This window comes from Tiliqua scincoides, chromosome 3 (genome assembly GCF_035046505.1).
Source record: "Tiliqua scincoides isolate rTilSci1 chromosome 3, rTilSci1.hap2, whole genome shotgun sequence".
NCBI classification, from domain to species: domain Eukaryota; kingdom Metazoa; phylum Chordata; class Lepidosauria; order Squamata; family Scincidae; genus Tiliqua; species Tiliqua scincoides.
In genome coordinates this window covers 141,729,095-141,747,369 of record NC_089823.1, presented here as the reverse complement: position 1 = coordinate 141,747,369, position 18,275 = coordinate 141,729,095, and the positions used below count along the sequence as shown (strand labels likewise).

The 18,275-nt window shown below is 45.9% G+C and overlaps 1 protein-coding gene across 4 annotated transcripts in view; it reads right to left on the bottom strand.

The window, feature by feature from the left end:
- Positions 1-18,275, bottom strand: part of NRG3 (neuregulin 3) — a 700,766-nt gene that overhangs the window by 554,590 nt on the left and 127,901 nt on the right. The window lies entirely within an intron of this gene.

Here is an 18,275-nt window from a genome sequence, read left to right as displayed (position 1 = left end):
GAGTATGCTAAAATTCTGGATTTCTTACTTGTATTCTATGTGCAGCTCTCACTTCTGCCCCAAGGGAAAAAAATACAGCCGCAAGAGCTGAAACCCCGTCTTTGCTTTTACATTCCTGGAGGTAAGAGAAAGCCTTCCAAAGAATCTGGGAAGTATCTATGGTGCAACTATTAAGAACTTGCTTTCTTACCCACCACCAGAGCTCTACTCTGGCTTTCCCAGAGACCTTAGCTGAAGCAAAGAAGCAACAGAATTCCTTGCACTAATTTGTGTACAGGTTCACCCTCAGTATCCATGAGGGATTCGTTCCTGGACCCCCTGTGGATACCAAAACCTGCAGAAAATCAAATCTGTTGGTTTGGCCATGAGTATTACCATGAATTACTATGTTTCATGAAGGCCAAAATCCTAACCAACTTCCCTGCACTGACTCAGCTATGTCAATGGGGCATGTGCTACACCCTGCAGTTGGGTGGTGGTCACAGAAGCCCCTTCAAGGTAAGGGACTGTTTGTTCCCTTACCCCCAGAGCTGCACTGCCCTTACCTCAATGCTGGAAAATTGGTCAGGATTGTGCCCTCAAGGAATTGCCATGTTTCATTAAACAGAGAAAAAACATATTGCAGAAGATACTGCAGTTTGTGCAGTGAGTTAAGAGTTAACTTTCTGCACATTTTGATGCATGCCTGCTCAGAAGTGAACCCCATTAAATTCAATGGGACTTACTCCCATAGAAGTAGATATAGAATTGCATCCTTATTAGACTGGTGGTGCAATCCTGTGCCTGTCTACTTAAAAGTAAATTCCATTGTGCTCAATGTGGTTTACTCCAGGAAAGGATTATAAGATCCTGAGGTAGCAATCCTAAACACACTTACTAAGGAGCAAACCCCTTGATCTCAGTGAGACTTATTTCTGAGTAAACCTGTTAAGGATTGTGCTATATAATTACAATCCTTTACTTGTTTATCTGGGAGTAAGTCTCACCAAATTCAATGGGACTTAATCCTGAGAAGACATATATAGGACTGGGCTGTAAAACTAATTTCTTTTGTTTTCGCCTTTGAGTTTTCAACTACACGTTATTACTGTAAACTGCCCTGAAGCCATTTTATAGCAAATCAAAGGGTTGATAAGTTGCAATACATACATACATACATACATACATACATACATACATACATACATACAGCTCTGGGGCTGGGGATAAGAACAGGCCCTCAGTTTGGCTGTACTTGTCCTAAGAGGCGACTAAACAGCCACCGGGTAGATGGGACTCGATAGCCTGGGAAGGCAGCTCATCTGAGAGAAGGAAAACTCTGATCCCAAACCTCCACTGTCTTATGGCTACACCCAGTTATGGAAAAGGCTTCAGGAGTCAACCTCGAGGCAAAATCCAGAGCCGGAGTCCCTGAGGCAGTTCATGGCTGAACACAGTCACGTTCTGGCAACTCCTGCGATGCCGCTGGAACCAACTGTATTGGCTTCTGCCTTTCCATTGGACCATTTCAGCGACGTGGAGGGGGGGATTTGCTGCATGGGAAACAGTCTATCCTCCATATCTACTTTACCCAGGCTTCGCACACTGGAGAGGACACTGTTCCAGAACACTATTCAGAGCGTGATACCATAGTCTTCCGAGACTGAAGGATGCCAACAATACATACATACATACATACATACATACATACATACATACATAGTAAAAATTACAGGACCATTACCTTGCTGCAAAGCAACATTGGGAGGGGGCAATTTAGAATGCAAATGCAGCAATGATGATTAAATCCCCTCCCTCCCACAATCCACCACTCAGATTTCCTTATTAGCCAATGATTTGCAAGGCGCGAAAATCAGACTGTCCAAACAATGGTATAGCTAAGGGGGAGCGGGGTCAATTGCATGAAGTTGGACCTGGAGCCAGAGTCAGACTCAGATTCAGTGATCTGGAATATGGCAACTCTACCAGAAACTGACAACAGAAGTGCAAAGTTCAAACACCCGCATCCTGGGTCTGGATTTTGGTGCTGGTGCCCACAGCCCTGTGAGGCTCCATTCCATTTGCTCCCCGCATCATTGTTTCCTACACAGCCCAAACCTCCATGTGCCAAAGCAGAGAACAAGGTGTGCCACAAAAAGCTGCTTTGCAATGCAAGTATCTTCAGAGGATTCTGGTCATTAGTCCAGTTCACACACCACAAGGGAAAATAATGCACTCAAAGTGATGGCTTGCTACTTTGTTGGACTATAATTCTAGCAGCTTTTGTACCGACAGAGAAAGACAACGAATGATTCATCTCTAAAGTATCAATTTATTTGGTGTGTTATTTAAAACAAACAGTGATCACAGACCTCCCAGAAGCCACATAAAATGGTCCCACGTGGTAAATCCAAAACTTTTTCAATATGGCTCTTGTGCTGACTTCAGAACAAATAGGTCAAGGTTAATCTGACAACACTAATCAAAGCCCACTTGGTGGGAAATAAACTCCATTCCATATAAAAGTTATTTACCGCAGCACTTAATTCTGTACTCCGTTTCTGGACTGTGCTTGGCCTAGAGATTAATATTCATAAGGAGAATAGATTTATTCATTAGATTTAAACAGGGCTGTATTTCAAAGACATAGTACCCATCAGCAGTTTAAAGGCTATGTGGAGGACTCTTGTCTTCCTTTTAGACACAGAGAGCCACACAGTGCTGCATTTCACCGCTCTGGAAGTCAATTATTTCAGCCACAGGATGACTCTGAATACAAAGAAAAACACACCTGTAACTCAGGTACTTTTAAATAAACGGCCTCAGCATCTTTTCTGAAGAAAACGAAGGCCACACATGAATGGCTTGTGTTTCTTCCAAGATTTCCCAGGCTGGAGGAGAAATGGGGAATGGCCTAGGGCTGCACTGTTGTAACCTGGAGTTCTTCGATGTAGCTTTAAGTCTCTCAATGCATCAGAAGATAATTCAGCTGTACTTTCTCTTGCGTATTCCTTCCTTAGTCTTGTCATCCATCCCTTTCGCACCTGTCCCTTGGGGATGAACACCATGTGCACAAAGTGATGTGCACCATGCCTAGTGGCTTCCTCGTTACAGCAAATGAGATGGGGAGATAGACTCAAGGGGGCTTACAGGTAGGAGAAACCATAGCTGCTTCATTTTCCAAAGCATCATGAGATCAAACCGTAAGGGCCAACTCTTAAATAGGTCAAACTTGAATAAACATGTACACATAAGAAACATAAGAACAGCCCCACTGGATCAGGCCATAGGCCCATCTAGTCCAGCTTCCTGTATCTCACAGCGGCCCACCAAATGCCCCAGGAGCACACCAGATAACAAGAGACCTCATCCTGGTGCCCTCCCTTGCATCTGGCATTCTGACATAACCCATTTCTAAAATCAGGAGGTTGCGCATACACATCATGGCTTGTAACCCGTAATGGATTTTTCCTCCAGAAACGTGTCCAATTCCCTTTTAAAGGCGTCTAGGCTAGACGCCAGCACCACATCCTGTGGCAAGGAGCTCCACAGAACGACCACACGCTGAGTAAAGAAATATTTTCTTTTGTCTGTCCTAACCCGCCCAACACTCAATTTTAGTGGATGTCCCCTGGTTCTGGTATTATGTGAGAGTGTAAAGAGCATCTCCCTATCCACTCTGTCCATCCCCTGCATAATTTGTATGTCTCAATCATGTCCCCCCTCAGGCGTCTCTTTTCTAGGCTGAAGAGGCCCAAACGCCGTAGCCTTTCCTCATAAGGAAAGTGCCCCAGCCCCGTAATCATCTCACACACAACCTCGACATGTTTTATAGTACTTTAAAGGACAATTTCTTCATCAAAAGTGTGCTACCCTGGTCTTCCTTCCTTGGTACATGACGTAATTTAAAGGATAAACCCAAGCACAACAGATCTCTAGATTACAGCCCAGTAATCTTATCTGGAGCACACTTTCAGAAGGTTGTGAGCTCCATATGACTTCTGGAACCCACAGATTCCACCACAGCAGAAACTGGACAAGAGGTTAAAGCTGTTCATTTTCCTTCCTTCTTAAGACCCAGTCTTAAATTCTCATAGCCACCTGAGACTTCATAATTAGCAGATTGCAAGGCACATGTAAGGTGCAGATTGCAAGGCACATGTCCTGCTTGACTAGGGTGTGAAGTTTTGATAAAGAAGACCTGGATTCAAACCCTACTGGAAAGCCTTTGGCAAAGCTTTTCTTCTCTCTCAGTATTTTCAGTGTACTGAAATGGGGGAAGCCCACACAAACCCCACCCCAGATTTTTAGAACTTATAAAACTGGGCTGCAGAGAGCCTCACCTCACCCTTCCCCATTAAAAATATCTGCAAAAAGAAAAACCTGCTAACCTCAGGGCTTCTTCCCAGTTCAACAACAATACGCTAGGAACAAACGTACCACCTACCACCTCACTGAATCAGACCAGTTATTACAATTGGTTTCCAGCAACAGACAACCCACTCATGCTTCCTTCCCTCTTTATCATGGGGGCACTCCATGTATCATAGGACTCTCCAGACTCCAGCCCAAGGACTGGATCCAGTGCCCTTGCTAAATACCTCACCCGCATGAACAGATGTGTTCCACAGGGGAGGCTACCACTGTCGCCGCCAATTGCCGCCCATGTTCACTCTGCCCTGCCACTTCTGTGTTCTGCTGCCCCAGCAGGGCCTCCAGGATTTCCTGGCAGACACAGAGGGGCAGAGCGAACACGAGGGAGCAATCGGCGGTGACAATGGAAGTCTCCCCTGTGGAACGGTAAGCTGTAGTTGTGCCAGGGAGGTTGTTTGCGGTGTGCAGCAGCCTCTAGTTTGGAGACCGCTGCTCTATCAGATCATAACTGAGAACTTTTGTTGTCTGTGCAGTATCTCTGGTACTCAGAGATACACCGCCTGGTGTGTGTGGATCACCACTCTCACCTGTCATGACTAATAGTCACTTGGAAACCTATCCTCCACAAATGTGTCCAGACTTTTCTAAATCCACCTATGATAGTGACTCGGAAAGTATCCTGTAGAAATGTATTCCATAAGTTATTTATGTATTGTATGAAGAAGCACTTCCATTTGTTCCACACCTACTTGCTAATCAATTTTATTAGCTCATCCTGAATCCTAGCCATCAGAAAAAAAGAATAATTTCTCTTTACTCTCTCTATGCAATATGCACTCCTATTAACCTCCATTCATAGCCACCCTCAATTACTGTTTTGGTTACTTAACTCAAACACCTTCAACTCTTTAAGCCTTTATTTTAAAAAAATGCTCCATCCCTTTTTAGTTAACACACAACAGAGAAATCATGTTCTTCCTCATCTCTGATTTTGTTACATACGTGGTTTGACCTTTGCCCCTTGATAATCAAAATTCAGTGAAGATGAGAAATACCTAGTTATTGTGGTTCACAACTTGTTCTACCAGGCTATATCTGGAAAGAGAGATAGAAGCCAGTTGTTCATAATAATATCAGATACAGTCTCTGCATAAATTTCATGCACAGCAAGGAATAGCTGTGCAGCAAGGAACAGGCAGAGTTTATAGGGCTGCTACTAAAATTTTACTTCAAGCAAAATTCAAGCAAATTTCGGGTTCCTCCCCAAGCAAAACAAATGAATTTCAAGGGAAAGGAAGTGAAGCTTCAAGAGAACTAGTGAAGCTTCTTGGGCAGGGTCTACACATTGTTAAAATCCCAATTATTTTATTTTGCATATAGGCAACATTCAGAAAGAGCTTAGAAGATTTTCTTCAAGCTCTTCTTCAAGGAAACATACAAGGCCTTTCAATAAAACTACTTAAGGGCGCAATCCTAACACGCCCTTGAGCCAGCACAAGACCATTACGCCGGCCCAGGACTGTTGCAAACGTACCATAAGGCACATTTGCGCCGACTTGGGAGTTGGGGAGGCTGGCACAAGGATGCAATCTGGTCTCCCTGCACCAATGTGAGCTCTGGGCCCAGTAAATTTACTCCAGGCTTTGCAGGCCACAGCAGGGGTCTGGTGGGGCATGGAGAGGATGGGGAAGAAGCGGGAGGAGGTGTTTTAGGTTGGGGGGAGGGCAGGTGGCAGGCGCTCCTGTGGGCAGATGAGGAGCAGGAAGTGAGACCAGGATCAGGCGCTGATGCCAGAACCTAGCCCCAATCCAAAGCAGCCTGGGGCAGCTCCGGGTTACTCAGATTTGCGCCACCTATCTAGATGGTGCAGATTCAAGTAGCCCCATTGGGGCTGCTACAGCACGACACAGAGTAAGGGGAATTATTCCCCCTTGCCTCAGACCGAGCCACAGCCAGCCCCAAATTTGCACTGTATACAGCGCAGGCCCGCTGGCCTGTCTGTTCCAGCACAATTTAGGATTGTGCTGTAAATTTCTCAGGAGGGTTTTGCATTTCCCTAACATGTTCCTAATACCCATTGACTTAAAATACAATTTAATGTTAGAACAAGTGCTGCAAATTTACACCCACATTCCCATTAAGGACAACTCATGAGACATTTTGTACTTAGGTTCCAACACTGGAGCACAACACATATGATTACCACATCCTTTATGAACAGTGCTTATGCTTAAACTGCAGCACTTTCCTTTCAAAGAAATGCATGGTTCTTTGTCATTTAATACTGCCACACTATATAACAACACAGTCCACAAAAAGTACAGGTGTGCGCCACTTAACCACTGGGATACATACCTCAATGTCCGTTGTTATGCGATTAGGTCATTAAGTAAACATGCAGTCCAATCTATTGCTTTTGGTGTGTAAACAGTCACTCCCTGCCAGACACTAGTTGGCTGCACAGGCTACTGAAGATAGATTGTCTCTTCTTTGTATTAAGAGCCTCTCTGTTCTGTAAACAGATACTGCTGCAGGCTGTGGGAGACTTGATTGCCTGATTAAGAGCCTCTTTGTTGTGCTTTGACCACCATTGTATATGCAGTCCGTCATTAAGCTAATGCAGTGGTATTCAAACTGGGGTGTTGCGATGCCCCAGCCTGTGGGTCCTGGCCTCTGCCCCCTTAAGGGGCGGGGGCAGCCAGGAGACAGGGGGAAGGCAGTGGCGCAATCCGCAGGACTGCGCCGCTCAGGGGGGCTGCAGGGGCTTGGGTGCACTTGCCCAAGCCTCCTGCAGCCTCCCGGGGGTGCGGGGAGCCCTGCGCAACCTTCAGCAGGGCTCCCCAGGTCAGGAAAAGTGAGAGCAGAGCGATTGTGCCCTGCTCCGCAAAACCAGAAGCGGAGCACAGTCGCTCCGCTTTCCCTTCTGACAGGGCTGCAGGGACTGGGGTGCACCCTCCAGTCACTTCAGCAGCTGTCCCTGTGCGTGGGGAGCCCTGCGCAAGCACCTGCAGGGCTCCCCAGGTCAGGGAAAGGGAAAGTGGGGTGATTGCGCTCCGCTTCCACTTTTGCGGAGGCAGAGCAGATCGCTCCACTCTCCCTTTCCCTGACCTGGGGTGCCCTGCAGGCACTCACGCAGGTGTCTCCGCACACGGGGATGGCTGCTGCAGGAACAGGTGAGTGCATCCCAGTCCCTGCAGCCCCCTGAGTGACGCGATCCTGGGGATCGCATCGCTACCTTCCTCCTACCCCTGCTGCCTCCCCCCACCCCCGCAAAGACTTACTGTGGGTTTCAAACTCCTGAAGAGTTTGAAAACCGCAGAGCTAATGGTTGCTAAGTGGCACATGCCTGTACAGTACAATACTGTCTCCGTATCAAAACTTAAAAGGAACTTGTTGAACCATTGTCTGGGGAGAAGTGCAAGTTGGTGTCTCCTGTTGTCATTTATTGACATTATCATACAAAATTCAGTAGAAATTGCAGAGAACTAAGTCCCTATCTGCTAATAGCATAATCCTATGCATGTCTACTCAGAAGTAAGACCCACTGTGATCTATGGGGCTTACTCCCACGAAAGTTTGTTTAGGGTTGTAGCCTTAGTTTACCAGCTTGTTGTTTCTTGGTGTGAGGTCACTAAGTATGGCATATTCTTGAGTTTTTATGACTGTGACATAGCTAAGACGACTCACTGAATTCCTGGTCAGGTACTCTGACAGTCTTCATTTGTTTTAAATAGCTCTGGATTGAGAGGGAATGCCATGGGGACCAGTGAAGGGCTTTGCCCTAGGACCATCAGCAACCTGACACCATCACTGGTGCCATTATTTCCTATGACTGCTGACACTTCACCCCTGTGCTGAGGCTTCTTCCTTCCTGAATTAGTTTTATGGATGATCCTATTCCATCAGTGATCATGCAGTGAACAGGATATCACCAAGATGTAGCACATCAAATCTGGTTATGTGATCCCATCACTGAGTGCAAATAAAGAGAATTCAAGAATGGGGGGGGGGGGGATGGCAACGTAAATGAATAAGCAAACACTTTTGCAAAGAACCACTGAAAAAAATCAGTTAAAGAATCTATCTGGATGAAAAGGCTTGCAAAAAAATGTAATTCACTTCGAATCAGCTCTGATTTAGAGGACTCAAGTGGCTGCTTCCTACATGGGTATAAAGTAACTTGTATACCCATTGGGGAAAAAAATGTTATGACTCATGTATGAAATACCCTTCATCAATATGATTGCCTAAAGATCCTTGAGTACTTTCTTATTTCCTTCTTTAATCAATGCATGGCAAATTACGGCAACGCTACCTTTCTAATAAACTGAAACAAATCATTGTCGCCGATTTCCAAAATGTAGGTAGGATGCCATTGCAATCTGTGCAATTTCACTCCCTGGAAAGATACTTCTGCTTCCTGTGAGCAGATCCAGTGAATCAGAAACAGCATATGCCAATCACAGCCATCTGACAAAAACCCATCATACAGACTGATCAAACTGGTTCTCATCAATGCAGCAGACTGTTGACACAAAAGAACAGAAATGCTAACTATAGTTTCTTGTTAATTTTTTGGCAATTCATGCAGTGAAAAAAAAAAAAATTATGGACTGCAGAGAAGCTAATGTTGTCAGATCCACTGTGTTTTGGAAACTCTACACAACATTTGTCTGCAAATGGTATGCGCATTCAATCCTTTCCTATGAACAGCCCAAGATAAGGTATTCAAATTTCATGGCTAATAGGTTCACTGATTACTAGGAAAGGTTGGTATTTAATTAAAAAAAATTTACTCAAGCAAGGAGGTCATTATTTCTCTAATGGAATTTGGAACACTGTGCTTCACCCACTCACTTGTCACCATGCTGCTAGCATGCTAATCATCTACCTCAGTGCAACACTACCTACAGTGACATTGGTTTAGGAGATGTCGCATACACAAAACCTAGTTCTTGGGTTTGGCCTCTTTGTCACACTTAACTGTGGCCAAGACAAAGAGGGAGGGCTCTGGCTAAGCAAACTGGAGGGAACACCATTCCAAGTGTGCACCCACTGGCAAAAAGTACATGGGGTACAATCGGCTAAGCTGGGGGGGATGGATGGCAAAACCACAACTGCCCAAGAAATTGGGGACATCAGAGACAGGTTTAGTTCTCACATAAAATCATCCCTGAAAACACTTGTACCTATACAAATTAATGGCTGCCATTCATGCATATTGAAAAAATGAACTGAGAGATCCTGCAGCGGCAGATATGACACCTTCTTGCAGCACTTCTTGCAACACTACACTTGAAGGAGTTTAGAAAGTATGTCTTCAACAGCAGAAGTGGGTCAGGTGCCATCAGGCCCATCTCTGAGCCAGTGTGATCTGATCAGTGATTAGACATGCTATTAGATGTTAAGATGTTGATATCCTGACTATGTATCAATACAAGTGGAACCTCCTAGGAGAGCTGGGAAAGCAGACAGGAGGAATAGTTCAGTGACACAGAGGAAAGTCACAGACTGAGGGAACAGCATCCAGGAAGTGACTTGGCACAAGAGTTAGGGCCCAATCCTATCCAACTTTCTAGCATTGAGGCAGCCATGCCAAAGGGGTGTATGCTGCATTCTGCAGAGACCTTCTCAAGGTAAGGGAACATTTTTTCACTTACTCTTGGGCTGCATTGCGGCTGTATTGGTGCTGGAAAGATGGATACGATTGGGCCCTTAGAGAGTAAACAAGGGGCACAGAAAGAGTAAAGTTCAGCAGGCTTAAAACAAAGGTTAACTTCTGGCCGACTGCTTATTTGGTGAGAAAAGTCTCTTGCAAGAGGTTAAGTAAAGTACAGCTAGCGACTTTGCATTTCAGCCTAAAAAAGAAAATCTCCTGTCATGTCAAGGCATGAAATTGGCACCTGACAAACATGCCTGAAAAGCCATCAAACCATTTTTTTAACAGATTAAAAACCACTCCCCTGTCATTAACAAATATGACTCTTTTTTTTTTTTAATAATCATTTTCTTTTCCTGGAAACAGTAGCTGGAAATATGCTTGATCCTACCAAATGAAAAATGAAAAGCAGGAACACAGAGAGGTGGACTGAATGTTTATTGCTGTGAAGGTGCTTGGGACTCAGAAAGATGACAAGTTTGGAAAAGATGCAAGTAAAGCAGAGCTAATAGGGAAATGCACAGAAGCTGAATAAGGCAAGAATTAGCATAACCTGCATATCAGAGTTCCAGGAAGTACTGAAAAAAAGGAGTTTATGATGAAAAATAGCACGTAGCAGCATAAGAAGAGAGTAGACAGAGGTTACATTTTCAACCTCTACATGACAGTCTGCAAGGAACTCAAGCAAAAACACATTCCTTCCTTTGTTAACTGGTTTGGAAAATTTAGATGGCCAGATAATCAAGTTTTTTTGCTAATTTAAATTACTCACACAGTAGCTTTTCCAGTGCAGAATATATCTGAGACAACATCCTATGTTCCTTATACTGTCTTCTCTGGAGGAGTTGGGATTTTTTTTTTTTTCTTCAAATATAGGTGTGTGCCACTTAATGACAGGGATGACTCCCTGTTGTTATGCAATTAGGTCATTAAGTGAACATTCAGCCCAGTCTAGTGTCTTTGTTGTGTAAACAGACACTCTACTAGACACTCTCTGGTTGAGCAGGCTACTGGAGGCTGATTGCCTCTTCTTTGCATTAAGAACCTCTTCGAGGTGTAAACAGACACTCCCCTGCAGGCTATGGGAGACCTGATTGCCTCAATAAGAGCCTCTTTGTTGTGCTTTGATCACCGTTGTATATGCAGTTGTATATGCAGACACCTATATGGCTAAATGAGCAAATTAATGGTAGCAAGAAACTGTCAGTGTAGCTGAAAACCTACCATTGCAATGAGTAAAGGTAAATAAGAATCCAGAGGCAGGTAACTGTGACTTGGGATGCGGATAGCATAGAACAGGGGCCTGAATAGTTAGGTTCAAGTAATACCTAAGTAATCAAAAGGCATGCAGCAGGCACACAATTCAGGGCAGGTACAGATTCAAGGAGGATCAAGACAGAACAAGACAAAGGATAAAGAAGGAAAAGATCCGGAATGGCCAGAGAACTTGTAATCAGGCTGCAAGCAGCTTCTTCCTACTTGCTTTTGCAGAGACCGCTGAAAATCTAAAGCCAAAGAGAGCAGAGAAGGTCCAAAGTAGGGGTGTGGCACAAGTCCTGACAGATATGAGGAGAAATGGATGATACCTATCCTAACAATTTGGCAGTGGCATAGCTAAGGAGGTGCAGGGGGTAGCAAATGCATCGGGCTGCAGCTGCTGAGAGGGCAACATCAGGAGCTGGGGGGCAAAATTGGGGCAACTACGCCCATGCGCAAGTTACCTTGGGCTGCTGCAGACCCGCCAGGCACATTGGCCAGAAGCCAAGTGTATGCGCTCCTGAGGCAATGAGCTACACTGTTGCTGCAGCCTCCAGCAGCCAGGAGGGAACAGGGAAGCTCCCTGGAGCAGGGTTGGGAAAGCCCTGCCTGAGCTGGCCTTACTCTGCGTTTGGGCGGGAAGGAGAGGTGAGGAGATGCGCTGCGTGTCTGTCATTGGTGGAGCCTGGAAGGGGATCGAGGCGGCGACAGCAGGCACTGAGCAGAGAAAGTTTACGGCTCTGCTCCGCTGTGCCTGAGACTTCAGCGGGGCTGTGGGAGGCTTTTGTGGGATGCTTCAATGTGGGGGGAGGACACTGCAGCCCCCTCTGCTGAGAACCAACAGCCGCCTGAGGGTGCTAAGTCAAGGTGGGGCTGCCAACCACCTCTGCTTTGCTTGCCACTGTTCCCATCAGAGGCAGCAGCTGGAGGGAGGAGGAGGCGCGTTACCACCACCGCCACCGCCACCACCTCCTGCACTGCCTCAGAGCACAATCCTATGTATGTCTACTTAGAAGTAAGTTCGATTGTGTCCAATGGGACTTACTCCCAGGAAAGTGTGGACAGGATTGCAGTCTCACTCAGTCAGGCACAACTTCTTCCAGCCTGCATGGCCCAAGTTCTCCTCCCCCCAACCGCTGTGAGCGAGCAAGCCTTCCTTTCACTCACCCACTCAGAGCCAATCCTTGGCACATCTACTCAGAAATAAGTCTCCTTATAGTCAATGGGGATTACTCCCAGGAAAGTGGGGCTAGGACAGGAGCCTGAGAGCCTAGCACAGGAAGGTCTACTCAGAAGTAAGTCCCATTATAGTCAATGAGGCTTACTCCCAGGTAAGTGTAGATAGGATTGGAGCCTCAGTCAGTCAGGCGCAGCTTCCTCCCACCTGCCTGTGCTGAGTTCTCCTTCCCACACAGCCACTGTGAACCAGCGAGCAGGCTGGTGGCTTCTCCACAGCCTCCTCTCCCCTCCCCCTCAAGGCAGCTGCAGGACCTGAGCTGTGCCACCAAACAAAATGATGGGGGGGCATGCCCCGACCTCCCCTCACACACACACACAAGGCTCTGCTCACTGTAGCCCATTGCCCCCTGTAGTCCAATGTGCCTGGCTGGTGGAGCATGTGCCAGTGGTGGTGGTCAACTGCTTCTCTCCCCCCCCATCCGTCCAACGAGCCTGGCAGGGCTGCAGCAGCAGCCCAGTGTAAGACCTCAGAGGGAACGGAGATGTGGAGCAACCTCTTCATTTGGAGAAGTGGCAGTGGCTTGGGGGTGAGTAGGAGGGAGCTGGTGCTGGGGGGAGGCAGCAAGCAGCTTGGGGGATGTGGCAGATTTTTTTATTTTGCACTTTTAAAAAAAGGTGAGTGTGAAATCAAAACCCGGGAGTGACGTCACTTCCAGATGTGACGTCACTTCCGGGGCATCATCTTGAGCTCTGCACCGGGCAACAGGATCCTTAGCTACGCCACTGCAACTTGGTTACCCTGGGTAGGGGAAAGAACAAGCAGCAGGAATGGGAACTCAAGTCAGGCAACTCAAGTCCAAGTCGCAAACACATGTGTTTTTTGCTGTCTCGTGTACACTCGAGTCAGGCATGTCAATGACTCTGGCACTGACTTGACACTGAGTCCTCACGCATGCAGATTCAAGTCTGTCTGAGTTTGGGAGTGCTTGCTTACTTTTTTTGCAGTGGGAATTAGAACATTAGAACAATGGAATTGCAAACAGAACACAGAATAGTGGAATTACAGATCTTGTTATCCATCCTGAAATATTGCAGGGCAGGAATTTTAGTTTATTAACAGTAGGTTGCTATTTAAAACAACACTTTGGTATAGATCACTTTTGTTTAAAAGTTATTAAAAAAAATACATCAAATATTTCTAACAGTAAATAGATCCTGAGAGCCAGGATCGTGTAGTGGTTAGGGAGTTAGACCTGGAAGATCCAGGTTCAAATCCCTCCTTGACCATGAAGCTTCTGGGTGACTTTGGGCCAGTCACTCACTCTTAACCTCACCTATTTCACAGGGTTGTTGTGAGGACAAAAGGAGGGGAGGAACCAGGTACACCACTCTGAACTCCTGTTCAGAGGAAGGGTGGTATGAAAATGTGGAAAATAAAAGAATAAAAATAAAAAATACTCAAATTGTGTCCAGGGTCAAAAGTGAGCTATAAGAAAAACATTTACAATAAAAGCCTTCTGTCAGCCCAAAGTGCTCAGCCACTAAAGAGGCTGCCCACTGAAGCTCTGCTTGATTTGCTGCTCCAGCTTTCTACTCTCCCAGAGCCCAATCCTATTCAATTGACCAGTGCGAGTGCAGCCATGCCAATGGGGTGTGTGTTTCATCCTGTGGTGGGGAAGCAGTCAAGGAGGCCTCCTCAAGGTAAGCAAACATTTGTTTCCTTACCTTGGTGCTGCATTGCGGCTGCACTGGTGCTGGAAAGTTGAATAGGATTGGGCCCCCAATCAGCCAGCAAGTAAGCAAGTAAGCCAGCAAGTAAGCCAGCAAGCCAAGCAAGTAGCTAGGCTGAATCTGTGCATTAGGTGTGGTTGCGTCATTCAATACAGAGAGGTAGCAGAATTAATCATATTCAGAACAGGTCACTGCTCTGGGCAAGCTCTCTGTCAAATCAGGAAGTGTGCTCACAACAGTGATTCATGCAGAAAGGCATGCAATTGGCTCAGAAGAGGCAGGTCATTCTTCTTCCCACACTCTAAAAAAGAACAGAGCTCTTCCTGGTATGATGTATGCTTTCCATTCAGGAAGAAAACAAAGTATGAAACACAGTGGCACCTGTAGATTAGATAGAAGCCATCAACTGACAGATAAGAAATATATAATAAAATCTGCACTTGACTGGAATTGCATAGATTGCTGTAAATGTTGGATGATACATCACAGATGCTCCGCAATTCCAGTCATGCAAACGCAATTACAAGCAATCCTACTCAGGCATAACATTTTCAAAACAAGAAGTTGTTTCAGGATGGGTCGCTTCTTAGGGGACAAGTGGTGCTCAGGTATCAAACACACGTGTATCACAGTGCCTCATGAAGAAAACGTACATATACACTGTATACAATACATCAAAGCTTTTCCTTTGAGAAATACATGCAAGTGGCAACTAGGAAAGAATCGGGCTTCCATTGTATGTATTTTAAAAAGCAGGTTCATACACAACTGCACTCTTTGTAAGTGCATATGTTGTACTTTGGTATCTGCACCAGGGTACAAAACAGTTTGCAAGCAGCAGTCTTAAGATGTAATGTGAATGGCCCACTGTTTATCCTTTTGTCATGAAGCTGCTCTTGAGGCACTCATTCAGCTCCCTGCAATGATGGAATTCTCCCCTCCCCTCTTTTTTCTCTCTAAATGAAAGGGTCAGCCATCTCATTACCTGAAACAAACACCCAAGTGCAACTGGCATTGTTAGAGCCCTTAATAACAGGAGGAAAACACTGCAAAGGAGAGAAGGGCATGAGAAACAATGGCATCTCACTCATCATTTCTAACACTTGCTGAAATCCAATCAGTTGGGTCAATAATCAGGAGACCTTGAAAAGACAAACCAGATCATTGTTAGGCTGTAATTAATCCAAAGGAGTAGATGCATTTGGTTGTTACTGAAAAGAATAAAACCACATTCCCAACAATGGTGCTCAGAGTTACTTATTAAACACCAGAAAAGGCTATTTATTTTTGGCTTTTTGTAAGATTTAATTATGCCTTCTCAAAAAATATAACAACAATAGAGAATCGCAGTGTGGTTCACGAAAACAAGGGAAAATCATGCCCATTTAAAAAATGTGAATAGCAAACTGCAATCTTAGCTGTGCGCATTCACTACCACTGATTTTAGGAACTCCTTTTATGAAGGTGGCTCTGTTTTGTTCTAAAGATCCTTTTAATGAAATTGTCCTCTGGATATCTGAGAGAAAGGAACTTCCAAATAATCCCGTTGGAGTGAGAAAGTGGTTCTCTTGAAAAGCTATGTAAAACACAAGGTTTACATGCCAAACCATTGATTTACCCCGCACCCCACAATAAAGACACAGGCAAAGGTCTATGGTAGAAAGGGTCACTTTATTAACTATTTAAATTACAGCTCAAACTGCAGCTGGGACTAAGTTGTGCGGGTTCTATGTGGGGGAAACGGAGCTGCCTGTCTACCTCCCCCTAAACCCATTTCGGGCAACCACATCCGACTCCAGGCTGTGTCAGGACAATGCCTGTTACCCCCTTCCTTGTCACCCCAAAGGGGTCAGGGTGGCTGGCTAGCACAGGCCACCCGAGCGAACCCGCAGTGCACCTTTGCCACCAGGCTGAGATTTGGCCAGCCCGCATCACCCAGCCGGGTATGCCAGCATGACCGAGCATGGAGTCCTCCCAGCCCTTGCCACCCCGCGGTGTACACCAAGATTGCCTTACCTACCCAAACCCGCACAACACATGCCACACGGGGGGGGGGGGTCAGCCTAGCGCTTGGCCCCCTCTGCCCCATAAGGAAATCACTTTCCACAGTCCCTCTGCACATGCCCAATCTCGTCTGATCTTGGAAGCTAAGCAGGGTCAGGCCTGGTTAGTACTTGGATGGGAGACCGTCTGGGAATACTGGGTGCTGTAGGCTTATACCATAGTCTTTAGAGACTGAAGGTTGCCAACCAATCCCTGCTGCAAGTCCTGAAGAAAATTATCTTTACCCAAATTGAGTGGCATACTCCATTGCTTCTGAACAACTCCGGCACATAATGCCCAAAGTCTGGATGAGGAATGCTTCACTACCTTGTCCTAGAATCAACTGATTTAAGAGCATATTTAACTTTTTACTAGCTAACTCTATCTTTTTGACACTCTTGGCATGATGTCATGCCCTATGTGGCAGGAAGCCGGTCCATAAGACAACCATCCCAGGGAAAAGTGAACTAATTAATTATTATTATTAATATTATTATTATTATTATTAACAGTATTTATATACCGCTTTTCAACTAAAAGTTCACAAAGCGGTTTACAGAGAAAAATCAAATAACTAAATGGCTCCCTGTCCCAAAAGGGCTCACAATCTAAAAAGATGCAAAATGAATACCAGCAGACAGCCACCAGAACAGACACTGCTGGGGTGAGATGGGCCAGTTACTCTCCCTCTGCTAAAAAAGGAGCACCCACGTGAAAAAGTGCCTCTTACCCAATTAGCAGGGGTACAGCTAATTCTCCAACTAATGTGAAGAATGTCACTATGGGCCTGGAGCCTCAAGGACACCATTGCCCTCTGGCCCAGGTCATTCTCCCCCAGATGGATTACAACTACCTAAGACTGGGCCTGGGACCTCAAAAGTCATAAAATGCAGTCTGGGGCAACTTCTTCGCCGCAGACTACGTTCCTTTCCTTGTGACCCAGTGCACCCAAGCCACGGGACCCAGCCATAGCTGGGTGTGAAAGCAACTGGAGGCCACTTTCTTCCTTGCCCAGAAGACAATGGAGTACCCACCAAAAAGAACCTAAACTGGTCAGGTCCTACTGGGATGTAGTCCAAGGCCATGAACACATGCCCAAACTAGTGCCTCCCAGCAGAGCCAGTGTGACATTTTGCATTTAACCACGATCATGGACCATGCCCATATAATGTTGTGGTATTAACTAGCCCTCTCCCCCTACCACCAGGAGAGAGGGTCATAGCTGTGAGCAGCTGGATGCCAAAAACGGCTTACAATTTTGTCAGGGTCTCTGATATAATACATAAATGCGCCTGTGTGCCAATGGCCAATTCGCTGATGTCACGTGCCAGCAGCCCGAGGTCAGCTGCTGTAGATGCGGCTCCAGTACTAAAGGAGTGCAGGTCATAGTCCTCGCTTTGCAACCTCAGATCAGCTAAAGCTCTGCGGGACAAGACTGGAAAAATGGAAAAAGGTTACCAGGGTAACGTCAGCTTGATCAAACTTGATCAGCTTGATCAGGAGTGGGTGGATGAACCACCAGATAGGACCCGAGGGTCATCATGAGGCCCAAAGTCAGGTTTGCTGCCTCTTCAAGCTGTACTCTGAACAGTTTTAATGACTGAGGTTAATCACCATTTTAGCCATGATAACAACCTCATGGAGCTGGAGGGTCCTACCAGATCTGTCCCTTGCCGAGGCATAGCAAAATCTCAATGGGACAGAAGGCACCAAAAAATATAAAAATGCTTATTGTCCTGAAAACCAGAGCCTCATAGGTAATTAAGCATAGCACCTCCAAATGCCTGACCAGTCTAAGAAGCCCCGGTGTGACAGGCTCTTGTCAGTCTGGGGCTGAGGGGCATTTCCGCGTAAGACCCTTTACCAGCTGTCTATCATTAAAGTCCACGATGGCTTCAGCAAACCCAGGGGCACCAGCACAGCAGGCCAGGGCTGCTAGGTACACAGCCAGAGACCACTTAACAACTGGATCTCTTGGAAGGACAAAAGGAACCCCATAAAGTGCAGAAGTATTATGGGCATGGGAATTATGGGCATAAATATTAAGTATCAT